Consider the following 24,459-nt stretch of genomic DNA (forward strand, 5'->3'; position numbering starts at 1 on the left):
CGCATCCATGGCGCAGCCACTTTCGTCATTTCATAGGCAAAGAGAACATCTTCAAAGTGGTCTTTATCAATCTATTCAGCAATTAGTACAATTATTGGGTGATCACCCCGCGTTAGCGCATAATGTATTCCAGTTAAGGGACAGGATTTGTAATTTTATTCAATTCTATGATCAGAATCACTCAATGGAATGCTAGAAGTCTCATGAATAAGCGTCATGAGCTATATAAATTAATACAGGAAACAGTACCTCACTTCGTAGCTATACAAGAAACTTGGTTTCATCTAGAGACTCGCATCAAGTATCCAAATTACACAGTTTTACGTAATGATGGACCCGGTTACGGGGGGGTTGCCTTTTTGGTCCACTCATCCGTGACATATCGCATCCATTTGAACATTCAGGCCATACCCCATACATATGTTATAGGATTATATTATATGCATTTTTTACTTGTGAATATCTACTGTCCTCCGGAATTTTCCATTACTGAGAGACAATGGAACCAATTCTTTCAACAATTTACTACCGAACCATATGTTTTTATCTTTGGGGACTTTAATCTTCATCACACCCTGTGGGGAGGACATTTGGATACCCTTCAAGGTACACAGTTCCTTAATGAAGTAAATAACCATGCTTTTGCTATTTTGAATGATGGCTCTCCTACGCGTTTGACTGCGCCTTCTGCCCCTCCTAGCGCAGTAGATTTAACATTGTGTAAGCGAAATATGGTGTCTATCGCTACATGGCATACTTTGAGTGATACTTATTCCAGTGATCATTTCCCTATTGTTATTACTTATGGAGTAGGCAGACCTTTTTCTCCACCCCCCCACACTGTTTCACATAACATGATTCGATCTTTAAGGAGTTTTAAACCACAAATATATACCGCCTACATTGAGGACGAGTTACAAAAAATACCGGTAAATACTTTTTCATATCAAACTTTACTGCAGATTTTAACAGATTATATTAACCTTCATCACCCCATCAGCGCTTCACCTCCTTTATCTTCTAGAAAACCTGTGCATGTTAAGTGGTGGGATGACGAATGTCATTTGATGATTCAAACTCGTAAAGTACTGTTTCGACAATATAGGCAGCACGCAACACCTGAGCATTACTTCCGGCTCAAACGACACATGGCACAAACCCGCCGACTTTTCCATCAAAAACGGCGTGACGCTTGGAGGGAGTTTATATCGTCCTTCACGCGCCAGGTTCCGATTGCAGACTTGTGGAATGCCATCAGGGCAATCACAAGAGTGACGCAGCACTCCCCTGCCAAGACCATCCCAGGTCAAGTATTATCAGATTTTCTTGTTAGAGAAACGCCAGATTTTGTAGTGCCACAGTATGTTCCTTACCAAGACCCACTAGACACACGGTTTTCCGTATTGCTACAACCCTGCGACTATCAGGAATTAGAAGCAGTACTCCACTCATGCTCAAATTCTTCCCCAGGTCCAGATAATGTATCCTATCAAATGCTCCAATTACTACCTATTCGCGCAAAGAAGGTTTTACTAAATAGGTATAATGATATTTTTCGCAATCACAGTACACCGGTTAGTTGGAATGAATTTTTCCTAATCCCCATTCTTAAAAACAAGCAGTTACCCACAGAGGTAAGTAATTATCGCGGTATAGTCCTCGGTTCGTGCATCCGTAAAGTGTTTCTAAAGATCTTACTTCGAAGAATCCTATGGGTATTAGAATACTATAATTTGACGCCTCGATATCAATATGCCTTTTTTAAGGGACGCAGTACATCTGATGCATTTAATAGTTTTGTTATCGATTTACTATTAGCTCGTCATAGAAAACATAGTACCATAGCGGTTTTTCTTGATATTCAACGGGCTTATGATTCCGTACCTTTGCACATCTTATGGGAAAAAGTTGCAACTCTTAAGATTCCTGAGGGATTTATTAGCATTCTCCGACAACTTCTGACTTATCGAACACTACGATTTAAATCGACGCCTTGTACACTCCAGCCCCGGCAGGTAAGTAATGGGTTGCCGCAGGGCGATATTCTGAGTGGTATTCTTTTCGCTCTTTTTATGAAAGATTTTGAAACGGTCATTTTACGTCATGCTCGCATACAGGCGTATGCTGATGATTTTTTGATTTATTGTACACACGAAGATTTACAGCTCTGTAGACAACATATTAGTTTCGCGCTTCATGAAGCTAGAACATGGTTAGAGGCCCATGGGTTAAATCTTTCCATAGCGAAATGTCGAGCAATGATATTTACACATCGCAGAACCTATGACCGATCGCCACTTGCTTTTGATCAGTATGAAATACCAGTTGTTAGCCACCATAAATATCTTGGGTTATTTATCGATCAAAAACTTACATGGAAACATCATTTTTTATATTTGCGTTCGAAGAGTGAACGGTATATTCAGGTCATACAGGCCGTAACCCGTAGGCAATGGGGGGCAGATCCCGTTGTGGTGCTATCTCTGTACAAAACCACTATTCGGACGATATTTGATTACGGATCACATATTTTCGACGTAGCATCTTCTACTAACTTACATATTCTTAACACTTGTCAATATCAAGCAATACGATCCTGTATTGGAGCTTTAAAATCCACACCTACCAATGCCCTCCTCGTTGAAGCCTGCGAAGCTCCCTTACAAGTACGTAGAAAAATACTTGCGACGAAATATTTACTTAAAAAGTTTTCATTCACAAGTCATACTCTAATTCCGAAGTTACAGTTACTCTCGGAGTATTATTCAGTTAGGCGACAGGGTTTAAGCAGATTACCTGCATTGTTTCATGCATTTAATACATTAAAGTCGAAGCAGTGTACCTTAATACTCAGTGCTACCTTACTACCCTATACTTTACCCTATCCGGTTTCTTATTTTAAGCCTCAAATCATTTGGCCTATGCGTAATGGCTCTACTACCGTTCCTTGTCTGCAGGGGATCGAGATATGTCCTGTTAAACGAGTGAAATTTTCTCATATTCCACGAAGCATACACATTTTTACAGATGGGGCAAAGAACATTAATGGAGTCGGTTCCGCTTATTATATACCTTCTCTAAATTTTAGTGAACAATATGGTTTGCCTAGTGACTGTTCGATTTTTACGGCGGAGCTATTTGCCATACAGCAAGCCTTACTTTTTGTTCAGCGAAAGGGATATACGCGAGCTACAATCTATACGGATTCGCTGAGTGCATTACAATCTTTGGTTTCTTATGAGTTATCCTATAATTGGTATATTTACAATGTCAAGAGTATCCTTTATATGCTTGACAATGTCGGTATTTCCATAACCTTAGTATGGGTCCCAGGTCACGTGGGTATCGCCGGTAATGAAAAAGCAGACTGTTTTGCAAAACAAGCTTCTCGTCTTCCTGTTCCGCATACTAACAATATGGTTCCAGCTTCTGATTATGTAGTTATTTTTCGACAGGAGGGACGTTCAGACTGGCAGAATTTCTTCCGACAAACTGCACAAGTCAAAGGTAAATTTTATTATCATTTACAACCAAGCCTTTTAGTTAAACCTTGGTTTATACGAGGATCTTATACTAGACGACATATTATTAACATCATTCGGTTACGGTTTAATCATGCCCTTACACCACAATATCGATCACGGTTCCATTTAACGCAAGATACCAACTGTTTTTGTGGTACAGATATCCGTAATGGCGATTCTAATCACATCCTCTTTGAATGTTCTTTGTATGCTAACCAACGTAAAAAACTTATGGCTAATCTCAAGCGACTTAAGCAGGTTTTTCCTACCAGTGTTTCTTGTTTGCTCTGTAATCCTACAGAAGAGATTATTAGAGTGCTAAATCTGTTTCTAGATGAAGCCAAGATCGTGTTATAATTTTGTCTATAATATCCAGTGAGAATTACTCATGCTTTCTCAGGTTCCATTTGAGTGATTCCTCATATCATTAGTGTATTACTTGTGAGTGCTATTTTGGATTATTCGTGTGGGTGACGCTTTAAACGCAGTGTGATTGCAAGATTGGAAGTTTCCCGTATGACAACAGTCTATACTAGCAAAATGGGGTAGTTATGTGATATAGTGAAGTTTCGTGTTTTGTGTTTTTCTACTTGCAAGTTCAAGCATCAATTATTGAATTGAAGTGTTTTCATTTATACTAGTGTGTTTACATGCGTAAGTGAGTATTGACTGGGTGAAATGTCGTAGACACAGCCCATAAGCATCAGCAAGCAAGCAAGCAACTCCCTAGGACCGATACTGGCGGGCTTGCTACCTGATGCTATACATCGTATACAGGCTTAGGCTCGACCCTGCTGAAACTAAATAGCGGCGCGCTGTGCGCTAGGGAGTTTGGCGTAGGAAAGTCAACCCCCTGAGTTTGATTTAAAGACGGCGGAGTTTAATGGTTCGTTACGAAGTATTAGTACATCGAACGATAAAAGGTGCTTGGTTTTAACACATTTTAGAGTACATGTTAGGTTTATTAAACTGCAAAATAGGAAGAAAAGACGACAAATCAAGCGTAAAATTATTGGGAGTTGTGCAAACCTGCAACAATACCACGCACCGCCCCTGCTAAATAATCGTCTGTGTTTAATAAGAACATATTTTGGTGTATTGAGGTTAAAACAGGTAGCATGTACTTCACTGAAATTGCATAAAGAGTGATCTCACCCTATGCTGAATACATACGTTTAAATCAGCTGACGGGACATTTGGCAAAAACATGGCGGAGCCAATCAGAATGAAGCACTCGTTGGCCACACTGTACATATAGAGTCACTGTAGATAGTTCTTATGGCGACAATGGGATAGGAAATGCCTAGTGGGAAGGAAGCGGCCGTGGCCTTAATTAAGGTACAGCCCCAGCATTTTCCTGGTGTGAAAATGGGAAACCACGGAAAGTCAACTTAAGGGCTACCGACAATGAGGTTCGAACCCACTATCCCCGGATTCAAGTTCACAGCTGCGCGCCCCTAACCGCACGACCAACTCACCCGGTAAATCACTTTTAGGAGTTTGTGTATCCGCTAGACATTTCACGTGCAGAAACCATTCAAATTGTGTCATGACTTGTTTGTAAATCATTAGTAAGAGTTCGTGTGGTAACTACTGGATATTTCACTCGTAAAAGTCTTTCAAATTGTGCCTTAATTTGCGTTAATTGTTTGTAAACAAATTGCAAGAGTTTGTGTGTATCCACTGGTAGTAATAAAAGAGTTTCTGGCTACATTTTCCGTTATTAAATTTCGGGGAGAAAATGTGGCACAAAATGCAACGCGCGCGCACTCTCGTTACAAAAAAGAGTGGCCTGCTAATGGGTTAAATCGCTCCTCGTACTGATCTCTAACATCAAGCAAACTTGGCCCATTTTGATGCCACATTCCCAGAGCGGAATTTAGGCATGGGCATGGGACCAGGGGGAGTTGGCCGTGCAGTTAGGGGAGCGCGGCTGTAAGCTTGCATCCGAAGAGATAGTCGGTTCGAATCCCACTGTCGGCAGCCCTGAAAATGGTTTTCCGTGGTTTCCCATTTTTACACCAGGCAAATGCTGGGGCTGTACCTTAATTAAGGCCACGGTCGCTTCCTTCCAACTCCTAGGCCTTTCCTATCCCATCGTCGCCATGAAACCTATTTGTGCCGGTGCGACGTAAAGCCACTAGTAAATAAAAATAAAAATGGAAAGGTCTAATAGTTTCAAAACGAGTTTATAGAATGCACGCACATTCCTAGTATTCAAAAGCGAAAGCTCCCGACATGAATAAAGGAATTTTCGTTCTGCTTATGTGAAAGCTGTCGGTATAATATGAATAGCATCACAATATTGAAACACAGACCCCTCAGTTCTGCGTACGGGTATCAAAATGACTTCGGACTGCCAATTAGTGAAGTGGACGGCGAATCAAGGCCACCTAGAGACAACCCATCATACCAAGAGTTCCGGAGAAGTCTGTGAAAGCCATTTTTATTCACTTGTTGAGAGTTTTATTAAACGTTTTCCGTGTTATGGACACAACATGGGTGGTCGGAAACGATCACGGAGAGTAGCGAAAAATATCGCAGATTAGCAGAAGAGAACAAGAGGCGGGAAAGTGAATTGTCCTCTCAAACACCAAAATTAGACTTGTTTTCGACAGGATCCAGACTAAAACTCAAAGAACTTCTCGTGCAATGACGAAAGTAAAAATTATGGTAACGGCACAGAAAACTTTGATAAGTGTACGCTCACTTTTAGTTGCTTTTCTATAGGGCTGCTGTTAGAACTGCAAGTGAAAATCGTGAAGACGATCTAGTACCAAGAGAAGGTACTTCTAAACCAAACTACAGTGAGTCAAAATGAAACACATACACTGTAGAAGAGCTTGTTTATTTGGATTCAACAAAAAATACCTATTACTTTATTTTAGTCTTGGTTCTAGTTTAACAAATACACATTTCCCTACTAATACAAAGTAGATCAACTCCCATGTCTTATACTTCCAAGGAAAATTAATAAATTATTCTTAAACGTGCATGAAGCAGGTCAAAGTAAACTCATACACTTTCAAGTAGTTCCTGAACGATCTCTAATAACACAATGTTTCTAACAGTCAGTGCTTTGTAGGATATCCTTTAGCACTTTTAATGGCTCTTAAACTGTTAGGTATAGACTGTACTTTTATTTATTTATTTACTAGCAAGATACCCATGCTTCACTACGGTATTATAATGAAATTTATAATTGAATGCTTAACGTTTTATATATAACCCGCCGAAATTCGCGATCTACTGTATATCGTTTTCTGAGAGAATCCGCCAAAATTCGTGATCTGACTCGTTTTCTGAGAGATTGCGGCAAAGTTCCTCCCATTTTTCAATCTTTCTGTCCAGCAATTGATTTCGTAATTCCCGGGCTAGGGCCAGCTATTCCACCCGGCCAGTTGGGTCCCTAAATCTTTGCCATTTTTTCCTATAAGCATTTTTAATATGGATCAAATCCTTGAGGAGATCCGGCGTGGTGTCGTCTTGGGTGCGTTGGCGGTACTGAACCCACGGCCGGACTGCATTCGTAGTCATTACCCGGCCAGGACCCGTTTCCAGCGCGGTCCGTGCATTTGGACGACGGTCCAGAACATTATTATTATTATTATTATTATTATTATTATTATTATTATTATTATTATTATTATTATTATTATTATTATTATTATTATTGATGGTCTGGAACCCACAGCAAGATGCAAATTACATCTGCTGCCATTGTCATTGCTGAAAATGTGACCAGCACCATCGTCGTGCGTAGGGACGTGCGCGAGATTTCTGGCGACACGAATGATATACTCCCCTGTATTATTAACCTTATTATAAAGGTGAACAATTGCACGGACAATGTCATTTCTATCGTTTATTTCAAAAGTGTTTGAATGTTTATTTATATGCCAGTAGAACCTACTGCAATCTAACTTTATGTTCTCCAAAGGAAAAGATGGTTCTTGAAAACGAACCCAGGAAAGATCAGTTTATGATCAGAATAAGTACAGTACATTATGAAAAATAAAATCAATTGGTCTCAACGCCTTTTTCACCCCACCGCAACTCCTTTTCACCCCGCCCCCCAAGATGATTTCCCACCAAAACGCTTTTTTTTTGTTTTTGTTTTTAAAGGAGATCCAAATACCAATTTTAACGTCTCCAAAATCTTTCGTTTTGAGAAAATAGTATCCTCATACAAACAATTCAATTAATTTTTCAATTCCCCCCCTTTCAGGTGGATTTCCAAAAACCAAAAATACGTATTCATTTATTTTTAAAGGAAATTCCAAATACCAAATTTCACGTCTGTAAAATCTTCTGCTTTTGAGATATCAGTATTCTAATTAAAATAATTCAATCCCATTTTCAGTCACTTTTACCCCTCCACTCAAGTGGCTTTTCAGGAAACAAAAATTACGTGTTGCTTTTTCTTCAAAGGAGATCCCAAATACCAATTTTGTTTCTGAGATATAAGTATCCTCATTTAAGCCATTCAACTCCTTTTTCACCCCTCCCCCCTATGGGCGGGGCTGTAGAATAACACCCACGGTACCTCCTGCCTGTCGTAAGTGGCGACTAAAAGGGGCCCCACGGGCTCTGAACTTTGGAGCGTGGCATTGCTTCCACTTTCTTGTACCAGGCTCCACACTTTCATCTATCCTATCCGACCTCCCTTGGTCAACTCTTGTTCTTTTCCGACCCCGACGGTATTACGTATGGAGGCCCAGGGAGTCTTTCATTTTCATGCCCTTCGTGGCCCTTGTCTTCCTTTGGCCGATGCCTTCATTTTTCGAAGTGTCGGAATTCTTCCATTTCCTCTCTGATTGGTGTTACATAGAGGATGGTTGCCTAGTTGTACTTCCTCTTAAAACAATAATCACCATCACCACCACCAACTTTTTCACCCCTCTTATTGGGATTTTCCGAAAACAAAAAAATACATGTTTATTTATTTTTAAAGGAGATTGTAAAAACCAATTTTTACATCTGTACACTAAATGTTTTGCGATATACACACACTCATTTTCAAAATTCACCCCCCCCCCCTTATGATTGGATTTCCAAAAACAAAAAATACGTTTCTTTATTGTTTAATGAGATACCAAATACCAATATTCAGGTCTGTAATATCTTCAGTTTCCGAGATATAAGTATTCTCATTAAAGGCATTCAACCATTTTTTCACCCTTTTTTCACCCCTCCTATTGGGATTTTCTGGAAACAAAAAAATACGTGTTTCTTTATTTTTAAAGGAGATTTTAAATACCAATTTTTACACCTGTAAACTTTAAAAATTTTGAGATATAGATACACTCATTTTAAAAATTCACCCCACCGGGCGAGTTGGCCGTGCGCGTAGAGGCGCGCGGCTGTAAGCTTGCATCCGGGAGATAGTAGGTTCGAATCCCACTATCGGCAGCCCTGAAGATGGTTTTCCGTGGTTTCCCATTTTCACACCAGGCAAATGCTGGGGCTGTACCTTAATTAAGGCCACGGCCGCTTCCATCCAACTCCTAGGCCTTCCCTATCCCATCGTCGCCATAAGACCTATCTGTGTCGGTGCGACGTAAAGCCGCTAGCAAAAAAAAAATCACCCCCCTTTTCACCCTCCCATTAATTGGATTATCCAAAAACAAAAAATACGTGTTTCTTTATTCTTAAATGAGATCCCAAATACCAATTTTCAGGTCTGTAATATCTTCAGTTTCTGAGAGATAAGTATCCTCATTAAATACATTCAAGCCCCTTTTCACCCTTTTTCACCCGTCCTATTGGGATTTTCCGAAAACAAAGAAATACGTATATCCTTATTTTTAAAGAAGATTCTAAATACCAATTTTTACATCTGTAAACTTTTAAAGTTTTGAGATATAGATACACTCATTTTAAAATGTCACCTCCGCTTTTCACCCCCTTAGCGCCGGAATATCCAAAAATCCTCTCTTAGCGAGCACCTACATGTTAATATGAATGTATCCCCACAATGTCATTTCTTTATGTCCAGTAGTTTTGGCTCGGCGATGATGAATCACTCAGTCAGTCAGTCAGGACAAGTTATTTTATATATATAGATTTTCATGCCTTCATTTGTAGCGAAGTTAAGGCTCACGGCCCTCTCTTACACTTAACCACATATCTAATAAACTTCATAAAACAGAATAATGAAATAATATAACAAAATATAAATCCTAACCTCATTCATTCCTCCATTCATACTGCCATTCATACAAGCTGGTTATACATGTAATAGGTAATCTCGGCAAGACCGCTTGAAGAATCTAAGGAAGTGCAATTCCTAACACTAACTGGGAGGGAATTCCATAGCCTTGCACCGGACTCTTGAAAGGAGCGGTTAAATGAAGATGAGCGATGCCCAGGAATTGAGAGTGTAGTAGTAGATCGTGGGTTGTGTTCATGAGAGGAGGAGAATTAATAGGTAATCTCGGCAAGACCGCTTGAAGAATCTAAGGAAGTGCAATTCCTAACACTAACTGGGAGGGAATTCCATAGCCTTGCACCGGACTCTTGAAAGGAGCGGTTAAATGAAGATGAGCGATGCCCAGGAATTGAGAGTGTAGTAGTAGATCGTGGGTTGTGTTCATGAGAGGAGGAGAATAAATTAAACTTTGAGGATAAATACGGGCATTTAGATTCTTTTTTTTAGGGGCTTTACGTCGCACCGACACAGATAGGTCTTATGGCGACGGTGGGATAGGAAAGGCCTAGGAGTTGGAAGGAAGCGGCCGTGGCTTTAATTAAGGTACAGCCCCAGCATTTGCCTGGTGTGAAAATGGGAAACCACGGAAAACCATCTTCAGGGCTGCCGATAGTGGGATTCGAACCTACTATCTCCCGGATGCAAGCTCACAGCCGCGCGCCTCTACGCGCACGGCCAACTCGCCCGGTGGTATTTAGATTCATTCAACAGACGAAATACGAGAGTTGCAATGTGAAGATGTCGTAGTTAATCGATTTTTAACCAGGAGAGAATTTCATAATAGGGGGAGATATGAGTTGAAAATTCAATTGAATGTATAAACCTAATGCATGAGTTCATTGCCCTCTGTAATTGTAATGTCTGTTCCACGGTGGCATCTATCATTACAATATCACAATATCTTTGTTCGAAATCTGGTGTTTTCTTATCGCTACTTCCAAGTAATGCCATAAATTTTCTATCACATTTAAGTCTGGTGTGGAGGTGGAGGTGCCTCGAGTACTCTTGGGCAATTATGCAGCAGCCGCATCCGTACTTTATGAGTTTTGTGCTTCGGGTCGTTATATTGGTAATACTTAGATCGATCAAATATTACAAGCTTTTGAGCACTAGGTGGCAAATGTTCCTTCAGTATACACTGACTGACAGAGCAAATGCAACACCAAGAAGGAGTGGTCAGAACTTTATGCCAATTGCAGGGTAGACTGATGTCACTGAGGTATGCTCATAATGTGAAATGCGCCGCTGTGCTGCGCACGTAGCGAACGATAAATGGGACACGGCGTTGGCGAATGGCCCACTTCGTACCGTGATTTCTCAGCCAACAGTCATTGTAGAACGTGTTGTCGTGTGCCACAGGACACGTGTATAGCTAAGAATGCCAGGCCGCCGTCAACGGAGGCATTTCCAGCAGACAGACGACTTTACGAGGGGTATGGTGATCGGGCTGAGAAGGGCAGGTTGGTCGCTTCGTCAAATCGCAGCCGATACCCATAGGGATGTGTTCACGGTGCAGCGCCTGTGGCGAAGATGGTTGGCGCAGGCACATGTGGCACGTGCGAGGGGTCCAGGAGCAGCCCGAGTGACGTCAGCACGCGAGGATCGGCGCATCCGCCGCCAAGCGGTGGCAGCCCCGCACGCCACGTCAACGGCCATTCTTCAGCATGTGCAAGACACCCTGGCTGTTCCAATATCGACCAGAACAATTTCCCGTCGATTGGTTGAAGGAGGCCTGCACTCCCGGCGTCCGCTCAGAAGACTACCATTGACTCCACAGCATAGACGTGCACGCCTGGCATGGTGCCGGGCTAGAGCGACTTGGATGAGGGAATGGCGGAACGTCGTGTTCTCCGATGAGTCACGCTTCTGTTCTGTCAGTGATAGTCACCGCAGACGAGCGTGGCGTCGGCGTGGAGAAAGGTCAAATCCGGCAGTAACTGTGGAGCGCCCTACCGCTAGACAACGCGGCATCATGGTTTGGGGCGCTATTGCGTATGATTCCACGTCACCTCTAGTGCGTATTCAAGGCACGTTAAATGCCCACCGCTACGTGCAGCATGTGCTGCGGCCGGTGGCACTCCCGTACCTTCAGGGGCTGCCCAATGCTCTGTTTCAGCAGGATAATGCCCGCCCACACACTGCTCGCATCTCCCAACAGGCTCTACGAGGTGTACAGATGCTTCCGTGGCCAGCGTACTCTCCGGATCTCTCACCAATCGAACACGTGTGGGATCTCATTGGACGCCGTTTGCAAACTCTGCCCCAGCCTCGTACGGACGACCAACTGTGGCAAATGGTTGACAGAGAATGGAGAACCATCCCTCAGGACACCATCCGCACTCTTATTGACTCTGTACCTCGACGTGTTTCTGCGTGCATCGCCGCTCGCGGTGGTCCTACATCCTACTGAGTCGATGCCGTGCGCATTGTGTAACCTGCATATCGGTTTGAAATAAACATCAATTATTCGTCCGTGCCGTCTCTGTTTTTTTCCCCAACTTTCATCCCTTTTGAACCACTCCTTCTTGGTGTTGCATTTGCTCTGTCAGTCAGTGTATTTAGATACACATGTAGATCTATGGTCCCATCAATAAAATTCAGTACTCCTGGTCCATGCACCCCAGACAGTTACACTACCTCCAGTATGTTTGACACTTGGACGTAGATTGCTAGGTTTCAACTCCTCATTTGGTTTCCTCCAGACATTACCCTTTCCATCTGATCCGAAGAGGTTGTATTTGCTTTCATCTGCAGAAATAACGGTCTTCCAGGAGTCAAAATCTTTTTCTACATACTCATTGACGAAGCTCAAACTTTCATTCAAATTAATCTTGCAAACAAATGTTTTTTTCCTAGCTATTCGTCCATGCCTGTTACTTTTCCTTAGGATAAGTCGAATAGTTTCTGGATGTGCTCTCTTGTTGGTATTCAACACAGTCAGTTTCCGAGCACTAATCGCTGGATTTTCTTCTCTTGTTTTACTATCCAACGTTCCTCCCTTAGGTTGAAAATTTTTCTCCCATCCACTCCGTGTTTATTTTGAATGCTGCGTGTACTTTTATATCTATTTATAACGCACTGTACAGTTGCATGACTCCTGACTACAAGTTTAGCAACTTCTCGAAGTTATTTTCCTCTGTTATTGTGAAAATCGTAAGTTCTCTTTCTTCCTTCTAAGAGTGTCCTCTTTGACACTCAATGACAGCAACGGAAATTGTCTGTACTTCACAACGTTCCACAACACACTGAATGTGGTGTCGAAACACAAACATACAGCATTTTACTGCCCTTTTATCTGCACATACAGGACGGTATGAGTTTCGTTTTGACGTGCCCCAGCAACATATACAGTCATAGGCAAAAGTATACGTACACCTTAAAAATTAAGGAATGTTATCGTTTGTAGTTGACGCATTGTCCATAGACTGCTAGAAATTTCACTACTATTCTATATTTCGGTATTCCGCGAAACATGATTATGAATACGTACCGGAAATAACAACAGTACTTGAGAAATGTTCGTTTTAACAAACGTATCATCCAATAAGTTTGAAATATAGATGCATAAAAAGTATTCGTACAGGTGGTTTATCTTCACATCAAAGTCCTTGATGACATCCCTTGCAACGCAGGTAAGCAGTAAAGGTCACGTCTTGTACCAAGCCAGTTGTGCTTCAGTCGTTGTGAACAACAAGTGATACAGTCAATCGGTAAGATGGGCCGAAAAATGAAAGAAACAACAGAAGAAGAGAGAAGAATTGTAATCCAGGCTCATAATTCCTGTAAATCGCTCTCGGAAATATCGAGACTTGTGAAGAGACCAAGATCTACAATTCAGGGAATTATTGACAGGTATGGTGAGAGAAAATCTTTCAAAAATGCACGTAGATGTGGACGTCCATGCAAACTAGACGATCGAACTAGAAGACTAACCCTCAGGAAAGTTACGAAAAATCCTAGAATCAGTGCTGCAAAACTGACGTCTGAGCTAGGAAAGGATTTAAAAAGTAATATCTGTGCTTCCACAATTCAAATGCTTTTATATACGAATGGGTATCATTGTAGAAATGCCAGGCGAAAACCTTTAATTACTTAAGCAAATAGGAAGAAAGGACTACAATATGCTACCGACTATAAACATGCGTCTCTAGAATTCTGGGATCGAGTTATATTTACGGATGAAAGTAAATTCACTGTTTTTCAAGAACATGGCAAAAAGGTGTGGAGGAAAACGAACACAGAACTCGAAGAAAAAAATCTCGTTCCTTCAGTGAAGCATGGTGGAGGTTGTTTAATGGTTTGGGGTTGCATGAGCTCAGCTGGAGTAGGTTCCTTAGAATTCATAGATGGAAAGATGGACCGTAAATACTATATTGAAATTTTGAAGAAAAATCTAGTATCTAGTGCCAAAAAATGGGACTTCTGGGTAATTATGTATTTATGCAGGATAATGATCCAAAGCATACGGCCCTTGATACACGATTGTGGATTTTATACAACACACCCAAATATATGGTAACACCCCCCCAATCCCCGGATCTGAATCCGATTGAACATGTGTGGGCTTATCTTAAAGAGAGACTGAGCACAAGAAATATTTCAAAGACAGCTTTGCAAATGGCTCTTTTGGAAGAATGGGGTAAGATTGAGCCCACCTTCACCTCCAAGCTAGTTCATTCAATGCCTAGGCGGCTTGAGGCCATTGTAAAATCGAAAGAATTGCCAACAAAATACTAAATATGTACTAAAACCAGTGGCGAATGAAAGTAAAACCGGACTGTACGAATACTTTTTATGAGTATGAAATCATGGTATTTTCAGTTATTTATCTATTATAGACAGAGACATGTATCAATTTTATGTTTTGTGATGTATATACCTTTACATAGTGTATAGAAAGCTAACCTATTGACGTTATAAAATGTACATGACAATAAGTGTACTAAGTAAAGTATTTTTGTTTCAGTATTAAGTGTACGAATACTTTGTACTATGACTGTACATTATACAAAGAACATGTTATATCTTGCTGAAGGGATACGCTAACTAGCCTGTGGTGACATAATAATTCAAGACATACCTTTATTGTTCCATACATAAAATGCGAACATAAACATTATTGTCCACATTTCTGTTCATAAACACATACTAGTTACTGTGGTGTATGAGTTTCGCTTTGGCTCACTGTATTTACCCTTATTTTTGGCTTATGAATACTGTTACTAGAGATTACCATGATAAAAATGGAGTGAAACAGAATCAGGACAGTTTCTGTAATTCTATGCGGATGTATCCACACAATTGGCGATTTTTGTCAAAACTGCTGTTTGAAAGAAAGCTTTTTAAATGGAGACATTATGAAACGTGAATATCTGGTTTATTCCGGTAATCAACGATCTGTTCTTGTGCTCGCTGTAAACGTTTTGGAGGGACATCCCAATTTGCAACAACTGGCTACAATGACTGAAAGAACGGAAATCAGCGGTTAACGGAACTTCAGAATTTCCACTCTCATCGTGAACACGTGGTAATGTTTATAAGACGGGTTATTGTATTGTGTAGAGTTAACAGCCGTCTGCTCTCTCAGTTGGAATTATTATTATTATTATTATTATTATTATTATTATTATTATTATTATTATTATTATTATTATTATTATTATTATTTAATGGTATTAATGTTTGATATTTACCGGGCGAGTTGGCCGTGCGGTTAGGGGCACGTGGCTGGGAGCTTGCATCCGGGAGATAGTGGGTTCGAATCCCACTGTCGGCAGCCCTGAAGATGGTTTTCCGTGGATTCCCATTTTCACACCAGGCAAATGCTGGGGCTGTACCTTAATTAAGACCACGGCCGCTTCCTTCCAACTCCTAGGCCTTTCCTATCCCATCGTCACCATAAGACCTATTTGTGTCGGTGCGACGTAAAGCCACTAGCAAAACAAAGGTTTGATATTTTAGCTTGGAGGAATTCTACTGTATTAATTTATTAAGTATATAAAATAATAGTAATTGCATTTTAAAAATCAAGTTTAAGGAAGGAGGGGGGACGCAAAAATGATTTGGGTCCAGAGGCGTTGTAGTAGTTAAATTCGGCCCTGCTCACTCTATACGACCAGAAATAATGTTGCACGGTAAACATCTTCTCTTCCGTTGTGAGAACCATAATTACAGAAATAAACATAACACGGAATTCATAATAGGGTGAAGACACTGTGGCATACAATAAATAACTACTTCGTTGCTAGGGAAACACGGACAGCAGATAAGCAATAATTTGCCGCCTACATACAGTATACTGTATTCTGTAACGTAAGTCGTTATTGAGCATAAAGAGATACATATTACACAAATGATTATTGTTCTGAATACTAAATAAGCCATATGACTGCATGTTGTCACACATTCTCCATTCTTTATAGTTTATATTTGTTTAAACTTAAGGCACTTACCAAAATGCAAGCAATTATATTCCAATAGACTTGGAAGCCTCTCCTTGAGGCTGCCATTTGTATCACGTTGGCTGACAATTGCTGAACAGATCTTCCTACAAGGAATTCTGTTCACAAAACAGATTCTTATCTCAAAACTTAATCCAGCAGTATTAAACTCATTGTACAGTACAATGATTCTTAGTTCAAGGTCGAGGTTGGTTCCTAAAGATACCTGTTTCTCATGAAGCCCTTTTGGGGATAAATATAGCCGTTTTGAGTTCCAGTTTAGCTCGTTAGTACTTTTAAAAAGCGCCCTTATGGGTTTTATATCACTTTGACATAAAATCTGAGGTTGAAATCTCGGGCTGTCCTGTATACACTTTTGCAAATCTTTTATGTGTGAAGACAGCAATATGCACAATAACTTCTAAACCTGCAAATGTCACGGGAGGGGTCAAAGTATTTACAGACAACAAACAGTACCAGGATTTGCTGCGGGGGGGGGGGGAGGTATATACATCAAAACTTACAAAATTAAAAAGCCCTACAAAATTTTAAGTTTTCTGATGATCTATGAGCGACTTTCGACAGAGACGTAAAGGTTGATAGTTTTTTTTTTTTTTTTTTTTTTTTTGCTAGTTGCTTTACGTCGCACCGACACAGATAGGTCTTATGGCGACGATGGGACAGGGAAGGGCTAGGAGTGGGAAGGAAGCTGCCGTGGCCTTAATTAAGGTACAGCCCCAGCATTTGCTGGTGTGAAAATTGGAAACCACGGAAAACCATTTTCTGGGCTGCCGACAGTGGGGTTCGAACCTACTATCTCCCGAATACTGGATACTGACCGCACTTAAGCGACTGCAGCTATCGAGCTCGGTGATTGATAGTTTACCGAGTTAAGTGCGGTAATAATAGTTTCTTGACATTTTGATCCAATACCATATAGGTTAATAAAATTTTCACCAAAGGAACAATATTACAATTAAATAGAAGTACGGCGTGATTATACAATTACAAATAATTTAGTATTTGACTACACACTAAGAAACTTTAAAATGTGAGGTTTCCTCCACAACGAGGGGGGGGGGGGTTGTCGTTCCCCCTAATCGCTGCTACTGTTCGTTATTATTGATAAGTGCTCTTCTATTCACATGGCTAGAGAAGTGGAGCCTTCATGAACAAGTCCACAAAACCACGAGAACCATTTGTGCTAATATAGTTTAGCGGTACGGTTTAGGTTGAAATTATGGGGGCAAATAACTGTACACTATATTAATTCAGCCATACCAACTCCCCTGATTTAAGCGGGAGACTTCCTATTTTTGTCCTTCCTCTCTTTCTCCCGATTTTGAGAACAGTTTTAGTATTCCTGTATTTACTTGAAAATCCCAGGATTTCCTCGTTCTCTGAGTAGCTGAGAGAATTGATGTTCACTGGGCACTGGCAAGGCAGCTGGTGGTGTTCTTAATGTCTAACGTAATGCTTTTTATTTTATCATTTCCACATAGCAATCCCGACTGTGAGACTATTTTTAGCATGTTTACAAGGACAAAAACCCAATTCATATCAGTGCTTCCCGAAAAAGAATTCTGGAAAAAGATTAAACCCGTTATTTGACTCTGTAATAATTAAGAAGGGAATTCCTCAAGGCAGTATTATTGGATCTTTATATTTTCCTATATATATATATAACCCGTTCAAAAAGCCAGTGCTTTGAGCATAATCTAGTTCAGAAATTTATGAACAGGCCTAAGGCAGTTACTATGAAGGTCATGTGTTCTAAAGCTCAGATACATATGGTATTTCAGTATTTATAAATCAATTAATAGAGAAATTACGTAATTGAGTAGTATAATGTGTTAAATATACTTCAAAGTTACGTAATCAATGACGTGTCATAGGTATGTCGGGATATGCCGCAAAACAAAAATCTCCTGATTTTTTACTTTTGAAATTTGGCACGTTTGTTAATTCGACGACTTAATTGCAAGTGGAAAAAATATGTTTCCAAAATCATCATCGCGTGTCCAATTCTAGAGAGATTGCTTGCACAGGTTTGTACCTTTAAAGGTGATAAGGAATGGTAAAGACCCACTATATTATAACAAAGAAGTGAAGAAACTAAGAAGGAGATGTAGAATGATTGAATGGGTGGCTATTTTTCTAGAAAATAGATTTCAGAGAATTAGAGTAGGCGAAGCTTTATTTGACTCTGTAATAATTAAGAAGGGAACTCCTCAAGGCAGTATTATTGGATCTTTATATTTTCCTATATATATATATATATATATATATATATAATTATATGAGTAAAGAAGCGGAATCAGAGATAAGACCTTTTGCGGATGTTGTTATTCTGCATAGATCAGGGTTTCCCAAACTTTCTCTGACCATCACCCACTTTCGAGATTTACATTTTTTGCCCACCTGATTTAAAAAAAGCACAATCTTAAAATTACTAACACATACATTAAAAATACCTTGAGAAATGAGGATTTTTACGGATATTTTTCTCTTAATAGGTACATCATGTTTATTTAGGTATAATTATGTACATTACAAACTTGCAAATAATAGGGCTAATAAAAGGAATAACAATCAATGAAACGAATTAAATAAAAAATTAAAATTAAAACTACATGAATTTGTATATCTAATTAATTAAGCAACATAAATACCTATGTCTAATTAATGTGAGGGATGGATTTGTTGAGTTTCAATCAATTTGTTGATGTCAGGAGCCAATTTTGTTAGAAACATTCTAAGATTTCCTCGCTTTTCAATTTCTAACCTATTTCTAGACTTCGTGGCAAGATTATTTACCGCACCAAACGCTCTCTCAACCATGTAAGAAGAAGGAAAGCCTACGAACAACTTTTCTGTGATGCACCACAATCCAGGATAGAGCTGGCGAATTTCATTTTGAAGCCAAAATGCTTGGTAGCCCAGTTTGAACTTGGGCTTTAGTTCTTCATTTGCAACAAGTTCGATCAGCTCTTCTTCCACGGTTGGGCTGAGATCACCTTCAGAAGGACAACTGTGGAAAGGGTCAAGAATCCAATCAGGTATTTCCAAGGATAAAATATCCTAAAACCTTGTATAGTATGCGCACTTTTTAGTGACAGATTTTTGTACTCGTTGGAGAAGTAAAAAAGGTTCCGTTAATACTGCCAGCTAAATGGAAATGAAATCTGAATTGAATCGATAATATGATCGATCGATATGAATTTTATAAACCTTTATTATTTTAAGCAAACAACTGTGTCACACACACAATATATAATGGACCCCTACTATATAACATTTCCCGTTGCGAAACTTGTTCCTAGCATTAATTCTATAGTTTGGCTTTGCTGTGTAAACAACAACAGTACGAGTACTTAAAGTGTACGCCAGATGTCGCACAGCGATAATAAGCGATTCTTAGTTTGTGTTTCAAAGGTTGCCAATACGAATCTCGAAGATAACCGAAGTCGACCACTTCAGCACTAGGGTGTAAATCATCATCATCATCATCATCATCTGTTTACCCTCCAGGTTCGGTTTTTCCCTCGGACTTAGCGGGGGATCCCATCTCTACCGCCTCAAGGGCAGTGTCCTGGAGCTTCAGACTCTTGGTCGGGGGATACAACTGGGGAGAATGACCAGTAACTCGCCCAGGCGGCCTCACCTGCTATGCTGAACAGGGGCCTTGTGGAGGGATGGGAAGATTGGAAGGGATAGGCAAGGAAGAGGGAAGGAAGCGGCCGTGGCCTTAAGTTAGGTACCATCCCGGCATTCGCCTGGAGGAGAAGTGGGAAACCACGGAAAACCACTTCCAGGATGGCTGAGGTGGGAATCGAACCCACCTCTACTCAGTTGACCTCCCGAGGCTGAGTGGACCCCGTTCCAGCCCTCGTACCACTTTTCAAATTTCGTGGCAGAGCCGGGAATCGAACCCGGGCCTCCGGGGGTGGCAGCTAATCACGCTAACCACTACACCACAGAGGCGGACGGGTGTAAATCTATCACTAAAAAGTGCGCAGAGAGTACACATGTCTGAATGAAGCATCTCCAAATGCTGGCAGTATGCAAGTAGGTCTTCTTTGGTCGGGGTTTCTAACTTGAGGCTAGGAAATTGGCTTAATTCGTTTCGCTCAAGAGTTCTTTGCCAAAACATCAGCTTCGATACGAAAGATGAGAGAATGCTCTTTGCTTTTATTAAATTGAGTTCATTCCCTTGCAGCTTCAAATTTACTTCATTGAACTTACCGAATGAGGGGCTGCCTGGCCGAGGCGGTAAAGGCGTGCTCGGCTCGCCCGGAAGTGCGTGGGTTCGAATCCCCGTCAGGAAGTCGTAAAATTTAAGAAACGAGATTTCCATTTCCGGAGGTTCATATGACCCTGAGGTTCACTCAGCTTACACCAAAAAATAAGTACCAGGTTAATTTCTGGGGGCAAAGTCGGCCGGGCGTAGAGCTAACCACTCTACCTCATCACGTGCCGCGGTTAACGATGGTGGAAGCCTTTACCTTCCACTCCTCCAAGGGCCTTCATGGCCTGTACGGAGGTGACTTTGTCTTGGACTTACTGAATAGGTCTGCTAGATACACAATGACACCGGTCATATGTGTCCGTGCAAAACAGTATCTTTCTCCTCTAAGAATTCCAATACGGAGTTTAGTAAAGAGTAGAATCCGTTCAAGCTAGCTCCTTTGGACAGCCACCTCACTTCTAGGTGAAGAAGTAAGCGCGTAAAATCTTCTTCATTCTCCATTCAGCGTTGTTTAAATAGCCTACTACTGAAGGCAGTGGTTTTTATTTTATTTACCACCGTAATGACAAACTGTAGAGGCCTGTGCAGTCGTTCACTCAAATTTTTGGCCACAAGGTGTTGTCGATGAATGACACAATGAATTGTAAGTAGACAGGGTACACTTTTCTTCATATATGCGAGGAGCCCTCTGTAGCGACCAACCATTGCAGGAGCACCATCAGTAGCTATAGTCAAAATATTAGTTAGCGGTATTTCTTTTTGTAGGAAAAAATCTTCCAATGTTTTAATGTTCTGGCAAAAAGCAATTATTCTTGGCATTTTCCTTCTTTTATAAACCGACATACGATAGCTATATATATATATATATATATATATATATATATATATATATATATTTGCTATTTACTTTACGTCGCACCGACACAGATATGTCTTATGGTGACGATGGGATAGGAAAGGCTTAGGAAGTGGAAGGAAGCGGCCGTGGCCTTAATTAAGGTACAGCCCCGGCATTTGCCTGGTGTGAAAATGGGAAACAACAGAAAACCATCTTCAGGGCTGCCGACAGTGGAGCTCGAACCCACTATCTGCCGATTACTGGATACTGGCCGCACTTAAGCGACTGCAGGTATCGAGCTCGGTACATACGATAGCAAAAGAGACTTGTTTCCTTGCAGTGTTGACTCGTCCAGCTGTAATGCGAATCTTGTCGTTTTCAAGTGTTCACACAGTGTCTCTTCAATGTTCTCCGACATCTCGTCAATTCTTCTTTGAACTGTATTATTGCTCAAAGGTAATTTCTTAGTAACTTCAAAGGCAGGTGTGTGGAGTATTGTTAAAACTTCTTCAATAGCCAGCAAAATCAGCTCTTCCCCAATCGTGTGTGGTTTCCCTGATTTAGCAATCAACAATGCAATATTGTAGGAAGCACGCACGCTATCGTTATTCTGTTTTGGAACCGCAGAAAACATAGGCAACTAGTCACAGTAACCTCATTCAGATAACGAGCTTCCAGGTTTTGAAAATAACACAGGGGTTTGTCTTTCATGTTTTTATGAGTCCTGGTGAAATGGACCACAATCCTTGATGGCTTCATGAAGGTTTTTAGACACATTAGGCATATTGGTTTAGTTTTACCAGCTTTAAATGGAACAATTCCGAACTTTAAGTAATCCACTTTATACTGTCGTACAGCGCATTTTCTTTTTGGCTCAGACATATTAGATTGCTTCCTGAAATCAGAAATAAAAATTACCTTTAGTATTTCTCTGAATTTTCGGAGTACGTTAAGATACAATTTATTAAAAGCTTAGGTTACATGGTTTACCTTGCACTGAGGGCCTGAAGCCTAAAAAGTGAAATGAAATGAAATATTAGGCTACCACGTTTGGTACCCTTCCTTTGTTTATTGTTTATATACCTTCAATCTTCAGAGGTTCAACGGTTCAAGGCTTAGTTGGGTACCTGAGTATTAGGGGACAAAACTATTGGGTATTGATATTTTATAAATAGAACTAAAAGACTTGAAGGATTGTTTACCTTACCTTACCTTGTGAACTTTATACGTTAAAAACTAACCCGTCTAAAACTTAACATGTTTTTTCTTGCCTTACGAATAAAAAAATAAAGTTATAAATTATACGAAATATTAGTACGCCTATTTACTATCACTATTAACATATAATTATAATGAATACAGTTAAAACGTACGGTACATTAATGTTCATCAGTGTATACAATTGCAAACTTAACCTAAAACCTTTTTTTTCGCTAGGGGCTTTACGTCGCACTGACACAGATAGGTCTTATGGCGACGATGGGATAGGAAAGGCCTAGGAGTTGGAAGGAAGCGGCCGTGGCCTTAATTAAGGTACAGCCCCAGCATTTGCCTGGTGTGAAAATGGGAAACCACGGAAAACCATCTTCAGGGCTGCCGATAGTGGGATTCGAACCTAGTATCTCCCGGATGCAAGCTTACAGCCGCGCACCTCTACGCGCACGGCCAACTCGCCCGGTAAACCTAAAAACCTAGTGTAAACTAATTTACCTTGTTGCTCAACCAAATCAACACACGAAGTTTAAATAGACATTATAATCACAAAACTAAAACTCTAACCTAAAATGTCATAATTATTTGTGTACATACACGCCAATTTTTAGTTGTAGACCTAACGGACATTAATAACAAACAACATAACTCTGCGAATGCCGGCAGGAGACTAACAGAATAGAGCAATCGCCACGCGCAGGAGCAGACAATACACAAGCATTTAGTTTTTCAGAATCTATTGCATACACTGTGCACAAAATGTAAACACAATTAGGCCTATTTAATAAACTACTGTAGTTGTAAACAGAATAAAAAAGGAAACATAATTTGACATAATTGATTTACTTGTTTGCAATTTTATTTTATTCCTTATTTTTATAGGCAAAAACTTCTCGGTCATATTGTATAGATAAAAACCTGAATTATTGGCCCACCAATTTTTTCAAGTCGCCCATCGAATTCACGTTCTGTCAGTGTCGCCCACTGGCGAGCTAACATCGCCCACTACAATATTGTTAGCAAATGCAAAATGACCTCGATAATGCTGTGAGATGGACAGTACGCAATGGTATGATGATAAACGGGGTTTAATTCAGGTTGTGAGTTTCACAAATTAGAAAGTCCTCTCAGTTTTAATTCCTGCGTTGATGGAGTGAAGGTTCCTTATGGGAATCATTGTAAGTACCTACTTGTTAATATAAGGAAAAATCTTCATTAGGGTAATCACATAAATGGGATTGTTAATTGTTAAAGGGTACAAATCTCTGCACATGGTTATGGGGGTGTTTAGGGGTTGTAGTAAGGATGTAAAGGAGGACTTTTAAGTCTCTGGTAAGACCCCAAATAGAGTTTGGTTCCAGTATATGGGACCCTCACCAGGATTACTTGATTCAAGAACTGGAAAAAAAAATCCAAAGAAAAGCAGCTCGATTTGTTCTTGGTGATTTCCGACAAAAGAGTAGCGTTACACAAATGTTGCAAAGTTTGGGCTGGGAAGAATCGGGAGAAAGAATACGAGCTGCTCGACTAAGCGGTATGTTCCGAGCTGTCAGTGGAGAGATGGCGTGGAACGACATTAGCAAACGAATAAGTTTGAGTGGTGCCTATAAAAGCAGGAAATGTCAAATATGAAGATAAAGTTGGAATTCAAGAGAACAAATTGGGGCAAATATTCGTTTATAGGAATGGGAGTTAGGGATTGAAATTACTTACAGAGGGATATGCAGAGGGATATGTTCAATAAATTCCCAATCTCTTTGAAATCATTCAAGAAAAGGCTAGGGAATCAACAGATAGGGAATCTGCCACCTGGGTGACTAACAACGTAAAAGCAGATCAGTATTGATTGATTGATTGATTGATTGATTGATTGACTGATTGATTGATTGATTGATTGATTGATTGATTGATTGATTGATTGATTGATTGATTGATTGATTGATTGATTGATTGATTGATTGATTGATTGATTGATTGATTGATTG

This window comes from Anabrus simplex, chromosome 1 (assembly GCF_040414725.1).
Source record: "Anabrus simplex isolate iqAnaSimp1 chromosome 1, ASM4041472v1, whole genome shotgun sequence".
Classification (NCBI taxonomy): domain Eukaryota; kingdom Metazoa; phylum Arthropoda; class Insecta; order Orthoptera; family Tettigoniidae; genus Anabrus; species Anabrus simplex.